The sequence below is a fragment of the Triticum aestivum genome, chromosome 1A (assembly GCF_018294505.1).
Source record: "Triticum aestivum cultivar Chinese Spring chromosome 1A, IWGSC CS RefSeq v2.1, whole genome shotgun sequence".
Taxonomy (NCBI): domain Eukaryota; kingdom Viridiplantae; phylum Streptophyta; class Magnoliopsida; order Poales; family Poaceae; genus Triticum; species Triticum aestivum.
In genome coordinates, this window is record NC_057794.1 from 557,993,525 (window position 1) to 558,012,431 (window position 18,907).

An 18,907-nucleotide genomic window follows, 5' to 3' on the forward strand; every position below is an offset into this window, starting at 1 on the left:
ACCCGATGCACTAGGTATGACACCTAGATCGGATATGAACTCCTTCATCCAGACTCCTTCATTTGCTGCTTCCGGAGCAGCTATGTACTCCGCTTCACATGTAGATCCTGCTACAACGCTTTTTTTAGAACTGCACCAACTTACAGCCCCACCGTTTAATGTAAACACGTATCCGGTTTGCAATTTAGAATCGTTCGGATCAGTGTCAAAGCTTGCATCAACGTAACCTTTTACGATGAGCTCTTTGTCACCTTCATATACGAGAAGCATATCCTTAGTCCTTTTCAGGTATTTCAGGATGTTCTTGACCGCTGTCCAGTGATCCACTCCTGGATTACTTTGGTACCTCCCTGCTAGACTTATAGCAAGGCACACATCAGGTCTGGTACACAGCATTGCATACATGATAGATCCTATGGCTGATGCATAGGGAACATCTTTCATATTCTCTCTATCTTCTGTAGTGGTCGGGCATTGAGTCTTACTCAACTTCACACCTTGTAACACAGGCAAGAACCCTTTTTTTTGCTTGATCCATTTTGAACTTTTTCAAAATTTTGTCAAGGTATGTGGTTTGTGAAAGTCCAATTAAGCGTCTTGATCTATCTCTATAGATCTTAATGCCTAATATGTAAGCAGCTTCACCGAGGTCTTTCATTGAAAAACTTTATTCAAGTATCCCTTTATGCTATCCAGAAATTCTACATCATTTCCAATTAGTAATATGTCATCCACATATAATATCAGAAATGCTACAGAGCTCCCACTCACTTTCTTGTAAATACAGACTTCTCCAAAAGTCTGTATAAAACCAAAAGCTTTGATCACACTATCAAAACGTTTATTCCAACTCCGAGAGGCTTGCACCAGTCCATAAATGGATCGCTGGAGCTTGCACACTTTGTTAGCTCCCTTTGGATCGACAAAACCTTCTGGTTGCATCATATACAACTCTTCTTCCAGAAATCCATTCAGGAATGCAGTTTTGACATCCATCTGCCAAATTTCATAATCATAAAATGCGGCAATTGCTAACATGATTCGGACAGACTTAAGCATCGCTACGGGTGAGAAGGTCTCATCGTAGTCAATCCCTTGAACTTGCCGAAAACCTTTTGCAACAAGTCGAGCTTTGTAGACAGTAATATTACCGTCAGCGTCAGTCTTCTTCTTGAAGATCCATTTATTCTCAATTGCTTGCCGATCATCGGGCAAGTCAACCAAAGTCCATACTTTGTTCTCATACATGGATCCCATCTCAGATTTCATGGCTTCAAGCCATTTTGCGGAATCTGGGCTCACCATCGCTTCTTCATAGTTCGTAGGTTCATCATGATCTAGTAGCATGACTTCCAGAACAGGATTACCGTACCACTCTGGTGCGGATCTTACTCTGGTTGATCTACGAGGTTCAGTAGTATCTTGTTCTGAAGTTTCATGATCATTATCATTAGCTTCCTCACTAATCGGTGTAGGTGTCGCAGAAACAGGTTTCTGTAATGTACTACTCTCCAATAAGGGAGCAGGTACAGTTACCTCGTCAAGTTCTACTTTCCTCCCACTCACTTCTTTCGAGAGAAACTCCTTCTCTAGAAAGGATCCATTCTTAGCAACGAATGTCTTGCCTTCAGATCTGTGATAGAAGGTGTACCCAATAGTCTCCTTTGGGTATCCTATGAAGACACATTTCTCCGATTTGGGTTCGAGCTTATCAGGTTGAAGTTTTTTCACATAAGCATCGCAACCCCAAATTTTAAGAAACGACAACTTTGATTTCTTGCCAAACCACAGTTCATAAGGCGTCATCTCAACGGATTTTGATGGTGCCCTATTTAACGTGAATGCGGCCGTCTCTAGAGCGTACCCCCAAAACGATAGCGGTAAATTAGTAAGAGACATCATAGATTGCACCATATCTAGTAAGTACGATTACGACGTTCGGACACACCATTACGCTATGGTGTTCCGGGTGGCGTGAGTTGCGAAACTATTCCACAATTTTTCAAATGTACACCAAACTCGTAACTCAAATATTCTTCTCCACGATCAGATCGTAGAAACTTTATTTTCTTGTTACGATGATTTTCAACTTCACTCTGAAATTCTTTGAACTTTTCAAATGTTTCAGACTTATGTTTCATTAAGTAGATATACCCATATCTGCTCAAATCATCTGTGAAGGTGAGAAAATAACGATATCCGCCACGAGCCTCGATATTCATCGGACCACATACATCTGTATGTATGATTTCCAACAAATCTGTTGCTTTCTCCATAGTACCGGAGAACGGCGTTTTGGTCATTTTGCCCATGAGGCACGGTTCGCAAGTACCAAGTGATTCATAATCAAGTGGTTCCAAAAGTCCATCAGTATGGAGTTTCTTCATGCGCTTTATACCGATATGACCTAAACGGCAGTGCCACAAATAAGTTTCACTATCATTATCAACTCTGCATCTTTTGGCTTCAACATTATGAATATGTGTGTTACTACTATCGAGATTCATCAAAAATAGACCACTCTTCAAAAGTGCATGACCATAAAAGATATTACTCATATAAATAGAACAACCATTATTCTCTGATTTAAATGAATAACCGTCTCGCATCAAACAAGATCCAGATATAATGTTCATGCTCAACGCTGGCACCAAATAACAATTATTTAGGTCTAATACTAATCTCGAAGGTAGATGTAGAGGTAGCGTGCCGACCGCGATCACATCGACTTTGGAACCATTTCCCACTCGCATCGTCACCTCGTCCTTTGCCAGTGTTCGCTTAATCCGTAGTCCCTGTTTCGAGTTGCAAATATTAGCAACAGAACCAGTATCAAATACCCAGGTGCTACTGCGAGCTCTAGTAAGGTACACATCAATAACATGTATATCACATATACCTTTGTTCACCTTGCCATCCTTCTTATCCGCCAAATACTTGGGGCAGTTCCGCTTCCAGTGACCAGTCTGCTTGCAATAGAAGCACTCAGTTTCAGGCTTAGGTCCAGGTTTGGGTTTCTTCTCTTGAGTAGCAACTTGCTTTCCGTTCTTTTTGAAGTTCCCCTTCTTCTTTCCTTTGCCCTTTTTCTTGAAACTAGTGGTCTTGTCGACCATCAACACTTGATGCTCCTTCTTGATTTCTACCTCCGCAGCTTTCAGCATCACGAAGAGCTCGGGAATAGTCTTATTCATCCCTTGCATATTATAGTTCATCACGAAGCTCTTGTAGCTTGGTGGCAGTGATTGGAGAATTCTGTCAATGACGCAATCATCTGGAAGATTAGCTCCCAATTGAATCAAGTGATTATTATACCCAGACATTTTGAGTATATGCTCACTAACAGAACTGTTCTCCTCCATCTTGCAGCTATATAACTTATTGGAGACTTCATATCTCTCAATCCGGGCATTTGCTTGAAATATTAACTTCAACTCCTGGATCATCTCATATGCTCCATGACGTTCAAAACGTCGTTGAAGTCCCGATTCTAAGCCGTAAAGCATGGCACACTGAACTATCGAGTAGTCATCAGCTTTGCTCTGCCAGACGTTCATAACATCCGGCGTTGCTCCTGCAGCAGGCCTGGCACCCAGCGGTGCTTCCAGGACGTAATTCTTCTGTGCAGCAATGAGGATAATCCTCAAGTTACGGACCCAGTCCGTGTAATTGCTACCATCATCTTTCAACCTTGCTTTCTCAAGGAACGCATTAAAATTCAACGGAACAACAGCACGAGCCATCTATCTAGAAACAAGCATAAACGAGCAAGATACTTATCAGGTACTAAGTTTCTTGATAAATTTAAGTTCAGTTAATTTACTTAAAGAACTCCCACTTAGATAGACATCCCTCTAATCCTCTAAGTGATTACGTGATCCAAATCAACTAAACCATGTCCGACCATCACGTGAGATGGAGTAGTTTCATTGGTGAACATCATTATGTTGATCATATCTACTATATGATTCACGCTCGACCTTTCGGTCTCCGTGTTCCGAGGCCATATCTGTATATGCTTGGCTCGTCAAGTATAACCTGAGTATTCCGCGTGTGCAAAACTGGCTTGCACCCGTTGTAGATGGACGTAGAGCTTATCACACCCGATCATCACGTGGTGTCTGGGCACGACGAACTTTGGCAACGGTGCATACTCAGGGAGAACACTTCTTGATAATTTAGTGAGAGATCATCTTATAATGCTACCGTCAATCAAAGCAAGATAAGATGCATAAAAGGATAAACATCACATGCAATCAATATAAGTGATATGATATGGCCATCATCATTTTGTGCTTGTGATCTCCATCTCCGAAGCACCGTCGTGATCACCATCGTCACCGGCGTGCCACCTTGATCTCCATCGTAGCATCGTTGTCGCCTCGCCAAGCTTGTGCTTCCACGACTATCGCTACCGTTTAGTGATAAAGCAAAGCATTACATCGCGATTTCATTGCATACAATAAAGCGACAACCATATGGCTCCTGCCGGTTGCCGATAACTCGGTTACAAAACATGATCATCTCATACAATAAAATTCAGCATCATGTCTTGACCATATCACATCACAACATGCCCTGCAAAAACAAGTTAGACGTCCTCTACTTTGTTGTTGCAAGTTTTACGTGGCTGCTACGGGCTTAAGCAAGAACCAATCTTACCTTCGCATCAAAACCACAACGATAGTTTGTCAAGTTGGTGCTGTTTTAACCTTCGCAAGGACCGGGCATAGCCACACTCAGTTCAACTAAAGTTGGAGAAATTATCACCCACAAGCCACCTCTGTGCAAAGCACGTCGGGAGAATCGGTCTCGCGTAAGCGTACGCGTAATGTCGGTCTGGGCCGCTTCATCCAACAATACCGCCGAACCAAAGTATGACATGCTTGTAAGCAGTATGACTTATATCGCCCACAACTCACTTGTGTTCTACTCGTGCATATAACATCAACATATAAAACCTAGGCTCGGATGCCACTCTTGGGGAACGTAGTAATTTCAAAAAAATTCCTACGTACACGCAAGATCATGTGATGCATAGCAACGAGAGGGGGGAGTGTGATCTACATACCTAGTAGATCGACAACGGAAGCGTTTGGTTGATGTAGTCGTACGTCTTCACGATCCGACCGATCAAGCACCGAAACTATGGCACCTCCGAGTTTTAGCACACGTTCAGCTCGATGACAATCCCCGGACTCCGATCCAGCAAAGTGTTGGGGAAGAGTTCCGTCAGCACGACGGCGTGGTGACGATCTTGATGTACTACTGCTGTAGGGCTTCGCCTAAGCACCGCTACAATATTATCGAGGACTATGATGGCTGGGGGCGCCGCACACGGCTAAGGAATAGATCACGTGGATCAACTTTTGTGTTTCTGGGATGCTCCTGCCTCCGTATATAAAGGACTAAAGGGGGGAGGCTGGCCGGCCAAGGAGGGCGCGCCAGGAGAGTCCTACTCCCTCTGGGAGTAGGATCCCCCCCCAATCCTAGTTGGAATAGGATTCGCGGAGGGGGGGAAAGAGAGAGAGGGGCCGTCCCCCTCTCCTTGTCCTATTCGGACCAAGGGAGGGGAGGGGCGCGCGGCCCATGTAGGGCTGCCTCTTCTCTTTTCCACTAAGGCCCATCATGGCCCATTTAGCTCCCGGGGGGTTCCGGTAACCTCCCGGTACTCCGGTAAAATCCCGATTTCACCCGGAACACTTCCGGTATCCAAACATAGGCTTCCAATATATAAATCTTTATGTCTCGACCATTTCGAGACTCCTCGTCATGTCCGTGATCACGTCCGGGACTCCGAACAAACTTTGGTACATCAAAATGTATAAACTCATAGTATAATTGTCATCGTAACCTTAAGCGTGCGGACCCTACGGGTTCGAGAACAATGTAGACATGACCGAGACACGTCTCCGGTCAATAGCCAATAGCGGGACCTGGATGCCCATATTGGCTCCTACATATTCTAAGAAGATCTTTATCGGTCAGACCGCACAACAACATACGTCGTTCCCTTTGTCATCGGTATGTTACTTGCCCAAGATTCGATCGTCGGTATTCCAATACCTAGTTCAATCTCGTTGCCGGCAAGTCTCTTTACTCGTTCTGTAATACATCATCCCGCAACTAACTCATTAGTTGCAATGCTTGCAAGGCTTAAGTGATGTGCATTACCGAGAGGGCCCAGAGATACCTCTCCGACAATCGGAGTGACAAAACCTAATCTCGAAATACGCCAACCCAACATGTACCTTTGGAGACACCTGTAGTACTCCTTTATAATCACCCAGTTACGTTGTGACGTTTGGTAGTACCCAAAGTGTTCCTCCGGTAAACGGGAGTTGCATAATCTCATAGTTATAGGAACATGTATAAGTCATGAAGAAAGCAATAGCAACATACTAAACGATCGGGTGCTAAGCTAATGGAATGGGTCATGTCAATCAGATCATTCTCTTAATGATGTGATCGCGTTAATCAAATAACAACTTATTGTTCATGGTTAGGAAACATAACCATCTTTGATTAACGAGCTAGTCAAGTAGAGGCATACTAGTGACACTTTGTTTGTCTATGTATTCACACATGTATTAAGTTTCCTGTTAATACAATTCTAGCATGAATAATAAACATTTGTCATGATTATAAGGAAATAAATAATAACTTTATTATTGCCTCTAGGGCATATTTCCTTCACGTAGAGTGGCACGGGCTGGTACGCCTGAGGGGCCGCGTGAAGCGCCTGATGAGCGGTCGGGCGGGCGCCGAAGAGGCCCGGAGCGGGGGCACACGGTATAGGCATGGAATATGCATGCACAACCCCGATCCAGGGGTTCTGGTCGGCCTGCCAGGACGCCGGGTGGAGCTGTGGGCGCAGCGCCCCGCCGGGCGCAGCCGGCTGCTGCTGTTTGCGGCCGCCGCGGCCACGGCGGCCCCCGCGGGGCTGCTACAGCTGCTCGTTAGGAGGCGGCGGAGGAGCCGGCTGCGGCTGCGGGTAGGGGAACCCGGGTGGCGGCGGCGCCGAGAAGGGGCCCGGGGCGGGCCTTGGCGGGGCGGAGGGCGGCGCACCACCGCGAGTACCGGCGGTGAGGGTGGTGTGGGTCATCCGGGCGCGTGACATCCGCATCCGCTTCTCCTCCAACTTCAGGTAGGCGATGATCTTGGGGAACATCGGGTTGGTGATGAAGGGGGTGTTGGAGGCGGCGTTCCCGAACTCATCGTTCAGGCCGGCGATGAGGGTGCTGAGGAGGAGCTCGTCGGAGACCTTCTCACCAAGGTCACGGAGCTCGTCAACAAGCTTCTTGAGGCGCATGCAGTAATCATCGACAGGCGAGTCAAGCTGCTGGCACCCAAAAAACTCGCCGTGCAAGAAAACCTTGCGTTGGAGCGCGTTGTCGGTGAAGAGGCCGTTGAGCTTGGTCCAAACGGCGAGAGCATCATCGTCGGCGGAGACCACCGTGTGGAAGAGGTCCTCCGAGATGGTGGTGTAGAACCAACGAATGAGGGAGGTGTCGATGGACATCCACTCCTCATCGTCCTCCATGAAGCGGGAATCCACGATGCCATCAATGTGATCCCGGATGTTGTACTCCCGAAACACAAGGGAGAAGTACGTCTTCCATGCATAGTAGGTGGAGGTGAGTTGGTCAAGGACGACGGGAACCCGAGCAAGGATGTTGAGGTCGCAGATGACGACGGGATCAGGGCCATCGAACGGATTGGTGCGGCGGCTGCGGCTGGTGCCGAAGGAGCCAGGGGAGGCCATGGGGAGACGAGGGCGGCGACGTCATGCGAGAAACGGCGCGGCGGGTTGGGGGGCAAAAGCAGGGCGACGGTCGCGGCGGCGTGGGGTGGCGGTGGCGGCGGCAGCGATGAGATCGCGGCGGCGGCAGTGGCACAGGTTTAGGGTTAGGATCTTAGATATGATACCATATTGGAAACGAGAGTTTGGCAATGCTTCACGATGTATTGATCGGTGCAAAACGCATGTATATATGAAGTATAAGGTGGACCACAACCTCAACTATACAATGACTAAGAGGTGGGCCTAGCTATACTATATGCATACACAAAACCATATATTCAACAGATATCAATTACATCCAGAGGCAAACATCCAGAGGCAAGCGAGACAGTTCATCCAGACCAGATCAAAATTGATCGCATCCAATGCCAGTGATGGGCGACACAGCGACAAGCGCAACGAGCCTCCCGTTTCTGATTAACTTCGTCTGATCAATATGTTGCTCTCGTCAAAACAGGTAGCTGGCTTGTCCTCCTAATTAACTTCGGTCTCTACTGTCCTACTTCTAATTCCTAAATCTTAATTAATTTCGGAAATGTTAACGCCCATACGTGTGGGCGTTGACCATCTCGACCACACGCATCCATCACCGTCTAGTACTATATGCATGAATCTTGACACAATCTGGCTGATTTTCTGTGCCACGTAGGACAAGGCATGTGTGTGGTGTGTGACATAGTTCACCCACACATCCGTTTTACCACACGGAGGGGCCGGTGTGTGGGCGTTTAGCAGTTCACCCACACACCAGTTTTCAGTCACGCACAAGGACTGGTGTGTGGGCATTTGCCATCTCGCCCACACGCCCGTCTCCTCTCCCACAAGTAAGCTGCTTGTTGCCATGTGTTTTTGCAGTGCACATGTCAACTGTCTCTAGTGTGCTTTATAAGCAGGTGGCAACTCTCTTTTTTTACCCGAGTTGCCATGTGTTTTTGCAGGGTACACGACAACTGCCTAGTGTGCACGTAAGCAGATGGCAACTGTCTTTTACCGAGTTGCCATGTGTTTTTGCATGGTACATGGCAACTACCCCAACGTTCACGTACATGGCAACTGCCCTAACGTGCACGTAAGCAGATGGCAACTCTTCCTTTTTACATGGCAACTGCCCTAGCATGCTTTTGGGGAATGTAGCAGAAATTCAAAATTTTCCTACGTGTCACCAAGATCTATCTATGGAGTCATCTAGCAACGAGGGAGGAGTGGATCTACATACCCTTGTAGATCACGCGCGGAAGCGTTCAAGAGAACGGGGTTGATGGAGTCGTACTCGTCGTGATCCAAATCACTGATGATCCTAGCGCCGACCGGACGGCACCTCCGCGTTCAACACACGTACGGAGCAGCGACGTATCCTCCTTCTTGATCCAGCAAGGGGGAAGAAGAGGTTGATGGAGATCCAACAGCACGACGGCGTGGTGGTGGAAGTAGCGGGATTCCAACAGGGCTTCGCCAAGCGCTGTGGGAGGAGGGAGATGTGTCATGGGAGGGAGAGGGAGGCGCCAGGGCTTAGGTATGGTTGCCCTCCCTTCCCCCCACTATATATAGGGCCAAGGGAGAGGGGGAGGGCGTAGCCTTGACCCTTCCTCCAAGGAAGGGTGCGGCCAAGGGGGGAGGAGTCCATCCTCCCCAAGGCACCTCGGAGGTGCCTTCCCCCTTTAGGACTCTCCCTTTCCCTTGATTCTTGGTGCATGGGCCTCTTGGGGCTGGTGCCCTTGGCCCATATAGGCCAAGGCGCACCCCCTACAGCCCATGTGGCCCCCGGGGCAGCTGGCCCCACCCGGTGGACCCCCGGGACCCTTCCGGTGGTCCCGGTACAATACCGGTGACCCCGAAACTTGTCCCGATGGCCGAAATAGCACTTCCTATATATAATTCTTTACCTCCGGACCATTCCGGAAGTCCTCGTGACGTCCGGGATCTCATCCGGGACTCCGAACAACTTTCGGGTTACCGCATACTAATATCTCTATAACCCTAGCGTCACCGAACCTTAAGTGTGTAGACCCTACGGGTTCGGGAGACATGCAGACATGACCGAGATGACTCTCCGGTTAATAACCAACAGAGGGATCTGCATACCCATGTTGGCTCCCACATGTTCCATGATGATCTCATCGGATGAACCACGATGTCAAGGACTTAATCAATCCCGTATACAATTCCCTTTGTCTATCGGTACGACACTTGCCCGAGATTCGATCGTCGGTATCCCGATACCTTGTTCAATCTCGTTACCGGCAAGTCTCTTTACTCGTTCCGTAACACATCATCCCGTGATCAACTCCTTGATCACATTGTGCATATTATGATGATGTCCTACCGAGTGGGCCCAGAGACACCTCTCCGTCACACGGAGTGACAAATCCCAGTCTCGATTCGTGCCAACCCAACAGACACTTTCGGAGATACCCGTAGTGTACCTTTATAGCCACCCAGTTACGTTGTGACGTTTGGCACACCCAAAGCACTCCTACGGTATCCGGGAGTTGCACAATCTCATGGTCTAAGGAAATGATACTTGACATTAGAAAAGCTTTAGCATACGAACTACACGATCTAGTGCTATGCTTAGGATTGGGTCTTGTCCATCACATCATTCTCCTAATGATGTGATCCCGTTATCAATGACATCGAATGTCCATGGTCAGGAAACCGTAACCATCTATTGATCAACGAGCCAGTCAACTAGAGGCTTACTAGGGACATGGTGTTGTCTATGTATCCATACATGTATCTGAGTTTCCTATCAATACAATTCTAGCATGGATAATAAACGATTATCATGAACAAGGAAATATAATAATAACTAATTTATTATTGCCTCAATAATCCAGTTCACATCGATATGTGATTAACACTCAAGGTCACATCCCCATGTGACTAACACCCAAGAGTTTACTAGAGTCAATAATCTAGTTCACATTACCATGTGATTAACACTTGATGAGTTCTAGGTTTGATCATGTTATGCTTATGAGAGATGTTATAGTCAACGGGTCTGAATCTTTCAGATCCATGTGTACTTCGCAAATCTCTATGTCATCTTGCAGATGCAGCTACTACGCTATATTTGGAGCCATTTCAAATAACTGTTCTACTTGGAGCTATTCTAAATTGTTGCTCCATTATACGTATCCGGTATCTCTAATCAGAGTTATCCGGATAGGTGTTAAGCTTGCATCGGCGTAACCCTTTACGACGAACTCTTTTACCACCTCCATAATCGAGAAAATTCCTTAGTCCACTAGTTACTAAGGATAACTTTGACCACTGTGTGTGATCCATTCTTGGATCACTCTTGTACCCCTTGACTAACTCAGGCAAGGCACACTTCAGGTGCGGTACACAGCATAGCATACTGTAGAGAGCCTATGATAAAAGCATAGGGGACGACCTTCGTCCTTCCTCTTTCTTCTGCCGTGGTCGAGCTTTAAGTCTTAACTTCATACCTTACAACTCAGGCAAGAACTCCTTCTTTGACTGGTCCATCTTGAACACCTTCAAGATCATGTCAAGGTATGTGCTCATTTGAAAGTCCCATTAAGCGTTTTGATCTATCCTTATAGATCTTGATGCTCAATGTTCAAGTAGCTTAATCCAGGCTTTCCATTGAAAAACACTTTCCAAATAACCCTATATGCTTTCCAGAAATTCTACGTCAATTCTGATCCACAATATGTCAACAACATATACTCATCAAAAATTCTATAGTGCTCCCACTCACTTCTTTGGAAATACAAGTTTCTCATAAACTTTGTATACACCAAAATCTTTGATCATCTCATCAAAGCATACATTCCAACTCCGAGATGCTTACTCCAGTCCTTAGAAGGATTGCTGGAGCTTTGCATACTTATTAGCATCTTTCAGGATTGACAAAACCTTTCCTCAAAAACGTCGAGGAAACAATGTTTTGACATCCTATCTGCAAGATTTCATAAATAATGCAGTAATCGCTAATATAATTCCAACAGACTCTTAGCATCGCTACGAGTGAGAAAGTCTCATCGTAGTCAACTCCTTGAACTTGTCGGAAAACATCTTAACGACAAGTCGAGCTTTCTTAATGGTGATACTTACCATCATTGTCCGTCTTCCTTTTAAAATCCATATGTACCTAACAGCCTTACGACCATCAAGTTGTTCTGCCAAAGTCTACACTTTGTTTTCATACATGGATCCTCTCTCGGATTTTATGGCCTCGAGCCATTTATCGGAATCCGGGCCCACCATCGCTTCTCCATAGCTCGTAGGTTCATTGTTGTCTAGCAACATGACTTCCAAGACAGGATTACGTACCACTCTGAAGTAGTATGCATCCTTGTCATCCCACGAGGTTTGGTAGTGACTTGATCTGAAGTTTCATGATCACTATCATAAACTTCCACTTCAATTGGTGTAGGTGCCACAGGAACAACTTCCTGTGCCCTGCCACACACTAGTTGAAGAGACGGTTCAATAACCTCATCAAGTCTCCACCATCCTCCCACTCAATTCTTTCGAGAGAAACTTTTCCTCGAGAAAGGACCCGATTCTAGAAACAATCCCTTATTGCTTTCGAATCTGAGACAGGAGGTATACCCAACTGTTTTGGGTGTCCTATGAAGATGAATTTATCCACTTTGGGTTCGAGCTTATCAGCCTAAAACTTTTTCACATAAGCGTCGCAGCCCCAAACTTTTAAGAAATGACAGCTTAGGTTTCCCTAAACCATAGTTCATACGGTGTCATCTCATCGGAATTACGTGGTGCCCTATTTAAAGTGAATGTGGTTGTCTCTAATGCCCAACCCATAAACTATCGTGGTAATTCGATAAGAGACATCATGGTATGCATCATATCCAATAGAGTGCAGTTATGATGCTCGGACACACCATCATACTATGGTGTTCCAGGCTATATTAGTTGTGAAACAATTTCCACAATGTCTTAATTCTGTGCCAAACTCGTAATTCAGATATTCATCTCTATGATCATATCATAGATCTTTTATCCTCTTGTCACGACGATCTTTCAACTTCACCCTGAAATTACTTGAACCTTTCAATAATTTAGACTCGTGATTCATCAAGTAAATATACTCAACAACTACTCAAATCATCTATGAAGTAAGAACATAACGATATCCACTACATGCCTCAACACTCATTGGACTGCACACATCAAAATGTATTACTTCCAACAAGTTGCTTTCTAGTTCCATTTTACTGAAAACGAGGCTTTCAGTCATCTTGCCCATGTGGTATGATTTGCATGTCTCAAGTGATTCAAAATCAAGTGAGTCCAAAGGATCCATCTGTATAGAGTTTCTTCATGCATATCTACCAACAAACATGGTTCGCATGTCTCAATCCTTTCAAAAATGAGTGAGTCCAAAGATCCATCAACATGGAGCTTCTTCATGCGTTTTATACCGATATGACATACGTGGCAGTGCCACAAGTAGGTGGTACTATCATTACTATCTTATATCTTTTGGCATGAACATGTGTATCACTACGATCGAGATTCAATAAACCATTCATTTTAGGTGTAAGACCATTTGAAGGTATTATTCAAATAAACAGAGTAACCATTATTCTCTTTAAATGAATAACCGTATTGCTATAGACATAATCCAATCATGTCTATGCTCAACGCAAACACCAAATAACAATTATTTAGGTTTTAATACCAATCTCGATGGTAGAGGGAGCGTACGATATTTGATCAACCTTGGAAATACTTCCAACACATATCGTCATCTCACCTTTTAGCTAGTCTCCGTTTATTCCGTAGCTTTTATTTCGAGTTACTAACACTTAGCAACTGAACCGGTATCTAATACCCTGGTGCTACCAGGAGTACTAGTAAAGTACACATCAACACAATGTATATCCAATATACTTCTATCGACCTTGCCAGCCTTCTCATCTACCAAGTATCTAGGGTAATTCTGCTCCAGTGGTTGTTCCCCTTATTACAGAAGCACTTAGTCTCGGGTTTGGGTTCAACCTTGGGTTTCTTCACTAGAGCAGCAGCTGATTTTCCGTTTCATGAAGCATCCCTTTTTGCCCTTGCCCTTCTTGAAACTAGTGATTTCACCAACCATCAACAATTGATGCTCCTTCTTGATCTCTACTTTTGTGGTGTCAAACATCGCGAATATCTCAAGGATCATCATATATGTCACTGATATATTATAGTTCATCACGAAGCTCTAGCAGCTTGGTGGTAATGACTTCGGAGAAATATCACTATCTCATCTGGAAGATCAACTCCCACTCGATTCAAATGATTGTTGTACTCAGACAATCTGAGCACAAGCTCAACAATTGAGCTTTTCTCCCTTAGTTTGCAGGCTAAGAAAATCGTCGGAGGTCTTATACCTCTTGACGTGGGCACGAGCCTGAAATCCCAATTTCAGCCCTCGAAACATCTCATATGTTTCGCGACGTTTCAAAACGTCTTCGATGCCTCAACTCTAAGCCATTTAACTGAACTATTACGTAGTTATCAAAATGTGTATGTCAGATGTTCGCAACATCCATAGACAACGTTCGAGGTTCAGCACACTGAGCGGTGCATTAAGGACATAAGCCTTCTATGAAGCAATGAGACAATCCTCAGTTTACGGACCTAGTCCGCATAATTGCTACTATCAACTTTCAACTAAATTTTCTCTAGGAACATATCTAAACAGTAGAACTGAAGCGCGAGCTATGACATAATTTGCGAAGACCTTTTGACTATGTTCAGGATAATTAAGTTCATCTTGTGAACTCCCACTCAGATAGACATCCCTCTAGTCATCTAAGTGATTACATGATCCGAGTCAACTAGGCCGTGTCCGATCATCACGTGAGACGGACTAGTCATCATCGGTGAACATCTTCATGTTGATCGTATCTACCATACGATTCATGCTCGACCTTTCGGTCTCTTGTGTTCCGAGGCCATGTCTGTACATGCTAGGCTCGTCAAGTCAACCTAAGTGTTTTGCATGTGTTCCGAGGCCATATCTGTACATGCTAGGCTCGTCAACACCCGTTGTATTCGAATGTAAGAATCTATCACACCCGATCATCACGTGGTGCTTCAAAACGACGAACTTTCGCAACGGTGCACAGTTAGGGGGAACACCTTCTTGAAATTTTAGTGAGGGATCATCTTATTTACTATCATCGTTCTAAGCAAATAAGATGTATAAACATGATAAACATCACATGCAATCAAATAGTGACATGATATGGCCAATATCATTTTGCTCCTTTTGATCTCCATCTTCGGGGCTCCATGATCATCATCGTCACCGGCATGACACCATGATCTCCATCATCATGATCTCCATCATCATGTCTCCATGAAGTTGCCTCGCCAACTATTACTTCTACTACTACAGCTAACGGTTAGCAATAAACTAAAGTAATTACATGACGTTTATGTTGACACGCAGGTCATAAATAAATTAAGACAACTCCTATGGCTCCTGCCGATTGTCATACTCATCGACATGCAAGTCGTGATTCCTATTACAAGAACATGATCAATCTCATACATCACATATATCATTCATCACATCCTTTTGGCCATATCACATCACATAGCATACCCTGCAAAAACAAGTTAGACGTCCTCTAATTGTTGTTTGCATGTTTTACGTGGCTGCTATGGGTTTCTAGCAAGAACGTTTCTTACCTACGCAAAAACCACAACGTGATATGCCAATTGCTATTTACCCTTCATAAGGACCCTTTTCATCGAATCCGATCCGACTAAAGTGGGAGAGACAGACACCCGCTAGCCACCTTATGCAACTAGTGCATGTCAGTCGGTGGAACCAGTCTCACGTAAGAGTACGTGTAAGGTCGGTCCGGTCCGCTTCATCCCACGATGCCGCCGAATCAAGATAACACTAGTAACGGCAAGCATATTGAACAAAATCAACGCCCACAGCTACTTTGTGTTCTACTCGTTCATAGAAACTACGCATAGACCTAGCTCATGATGCCACTTTTGGGGAACGTAGCAGAAATTCAAAATTTTCCTACGTGTCACCAAGATCTATCTATGGAGTCACCTAGCAACGAGGGAGGAGTGGATCTACATACCCTTGTAGATCACGCACGGAAGCGTTCAAGAGAACGGGGTTGATGGAGTCGTACTCGTCGTGATTCAAATCACCAATGATCCTAGCGCCGAACGGACGGCACCTCCGCGTTCAACACACGTACGGAGCAGCGACGTCTCCTCCTTCTTGATCCAGCAAGGGGGAAGGAGAGGTTGATGGAGATCCAACAGCACGACGGCGTGATGGTGGAAGTAGCGGGATTCCAACAGGGCTTCGCCAAGCGCTGTGGGAGGAGGGAGATGTGTCATGGGAGGGAGAGGGAGGCGCCAGGGCTTAGGTATGGTTGCCCTCCCTTCCCCCCACTATATATAGGGCCAAGGGAGAGGGGGAGGGCGCAGCCTTGCCCCTTCCTCCTGGGAAGGGTGCGGCCAAGGAGGGGAGGAGTCCATCCTCCCCAAGGCACCTCGGAGGTGCCTTCCCCCTTTAGGACTCTCCCTTTCCCTTGATTCTTGGCGCATGGGCCTCTTGGGGCTGGTGCCCTTGGCCCATATAGGCCAAGGCGCACCCCCTACAGCCCATGTGGCCCCCGGGGCAGGTGGCCCCACCCGGTGGACCCCCGGGACCCTTTCGGTGGTCCCGGTACAATACCGGTGACCCCGAAACTTGTCCCGATGGCCGAAATAGCACTTCCTATATATAATTCTTTACCTCCGGACCATTCCGAAAGTCCTCGTGACGTCCGGGATCTCATCCGGGACTCCGAACAACTTTCGGGTTACCGCATACTAATATCTCTATAACCCTAGCGTTACCGAACCTTAAGTGTGTAGACCCTACGGGTTCGGAAGACATGCAGACATGACCGAGATGACTCTCCAGTCAATAACCAACAGCGGGATCTGGATACCCATGTTGGCTCCCACATGTTCCACGATGATCTCATCGGATGAACCACGATGTCAAGGACTTAATCAATCCCGTATACAATTCCCTTTGTCTATCGGTACGACACATGCCCGAGATTCGATCGTCGGTATCCCGATCCTTGTTCAATCTCGTTACCGTTAAGTCTCTTTACTTGTTCCGTAACACATCATCCCGTGATCAACTCCTTGATCACATTGTGCACATTATGATGATGTCCTACCAAGTGGACCCAGAGACACCTCTCCGTCACACGGAGTGACAAATCCCAGTCTCGATTCGTGCCAACCCAACAGACACTTTCAGAGATACCCGTAGTGTACCTTTATAGCCACCCAGTTACGTTGTGACGTTTGGCACACCCAAAGCACTCCTACGGTATCCGGGAGTTGCACAATCTCATGGTCTAAGGAAATGATACTTGACATTAGAAAAGCTTTAACATACGAACTACACGATCTAGTGCTATGCTTAGGATTGGGTCTTGTCCATCACATCATTCTCCTAATGATGTGATCCCGTTATCAATGACATCCAATGTCCATGGTCAGGAAACCGTAACCATCTATTGATCAACGAGCCAGTCAACTAGAGGCTTACTAGGGACATGGTGTTGTCTATGTATTCACACATGTATCTGAGTTTCCTATCAATACAATTCTAGCATGGATAATAAACGATTATCATGAACAAAGAAATATAATAATAACTAATTTATTATTGCCTCTAGGGCATATTTCCAACACATGCTTGTGAGCACATGGCAACTCTCTCAACCGCCTAGTGTTAGTATGTGGCAACTCCTAAAATTATGAAATCATGGCAACTACATTAGATGAGACCATACATGGCAACTGCAGTTGCGCAACCATGGCAACTGCAGTTGTCCGACATGGCAACCGTAGTTCGGCGACATGGCAACTACAGATAAACGAACATGGACGAGGGTCTGGACCATGGCAACTGCGGGCGCACGGTGGGCGTCACGCATCGCGTGCGAGACCAGAAGGGTACGAGGCCTGACATACGTGCGTGTGGGCGTTATCAACTTCGCGCACACACACGTGTGTGAGAGGGTTCAGAAGGGAAAAAAGATGTTTGTGGGCATTAGTTATTTTGCCCACACGTAGGTGTGTGGGCTGGTTGCTGTCCATGCCACACGAGGCGTGTGGCATAACTACCCGATACACCACACGTGTGGCAGTTATCGGGACCCATTAATTTTCAGAAATGTTAACGCCCACACGTGTGGGCGTTGACCATCTTGACCACACGCATCCATCACCGTCCAGTACTATATGCACGAATCTTGACACAATCTGGCTGATTTTCTGTGCCACGTAGGACAAGGCGTGTGTGTGGTGTGTGACATAGTTCGCCCACACATCTGTTTTACCACACGGAGGGGCCGGTGTGTGGGCGTTTAGCAGTTCACCCACACACCAGTTTTCAGTCACGCACAAGGGCTGGTGTGTGGGTATTTTCCATCTCGCCCACACGCCGTCTCCTCTCCCACACGTAAGCTGCTAGTTGCCATGTGTTTTTGCAGCGCACATGGCAACTGCCTCTAGTGTGCTTTATAAGCAGGTGGCAACTCTTTTTTTTACCTGAGTTGCCATGTGTTTTTGCAGGGTACACGGCAATTGCCTAGTGTGCATATAAGCAGATGGCAACTGTCTTTTACTGAGTTGCCATGTGTTTTTGCATGGTACATGACAACTGCCCCAACGTGCACGTACATGGCAACTGCTCTGACGTGCACGTAAGCAGATGACATCTCTTCCTTTTTACATGGCAACTGCCCTAGCATGCTTGTGAGCACATGGCAACTCTCTCAACCGCCTAGTGTTAGTATGTGGCAACTCCTAAAGTTATGAAATCATGGCAACTACATTAGATCAGACCATACATGGCAACTGCAGTTGAACAACCATGACAATTGCAGTTGTCTGACATGGCAACCGTAGTTCAGCGACATGGCAACTGCAGATAAACGAATATGGACGAGGGTCTGGACCATGGCAACTGCGGGCGCGCGGTGGGCGTCACGCGTCGCATGCGGGACCAGAAGGGTACGAGGCCTGATATACGGGCGTGTGAGCGTTATCAACTTCGCCCACACGCACGCG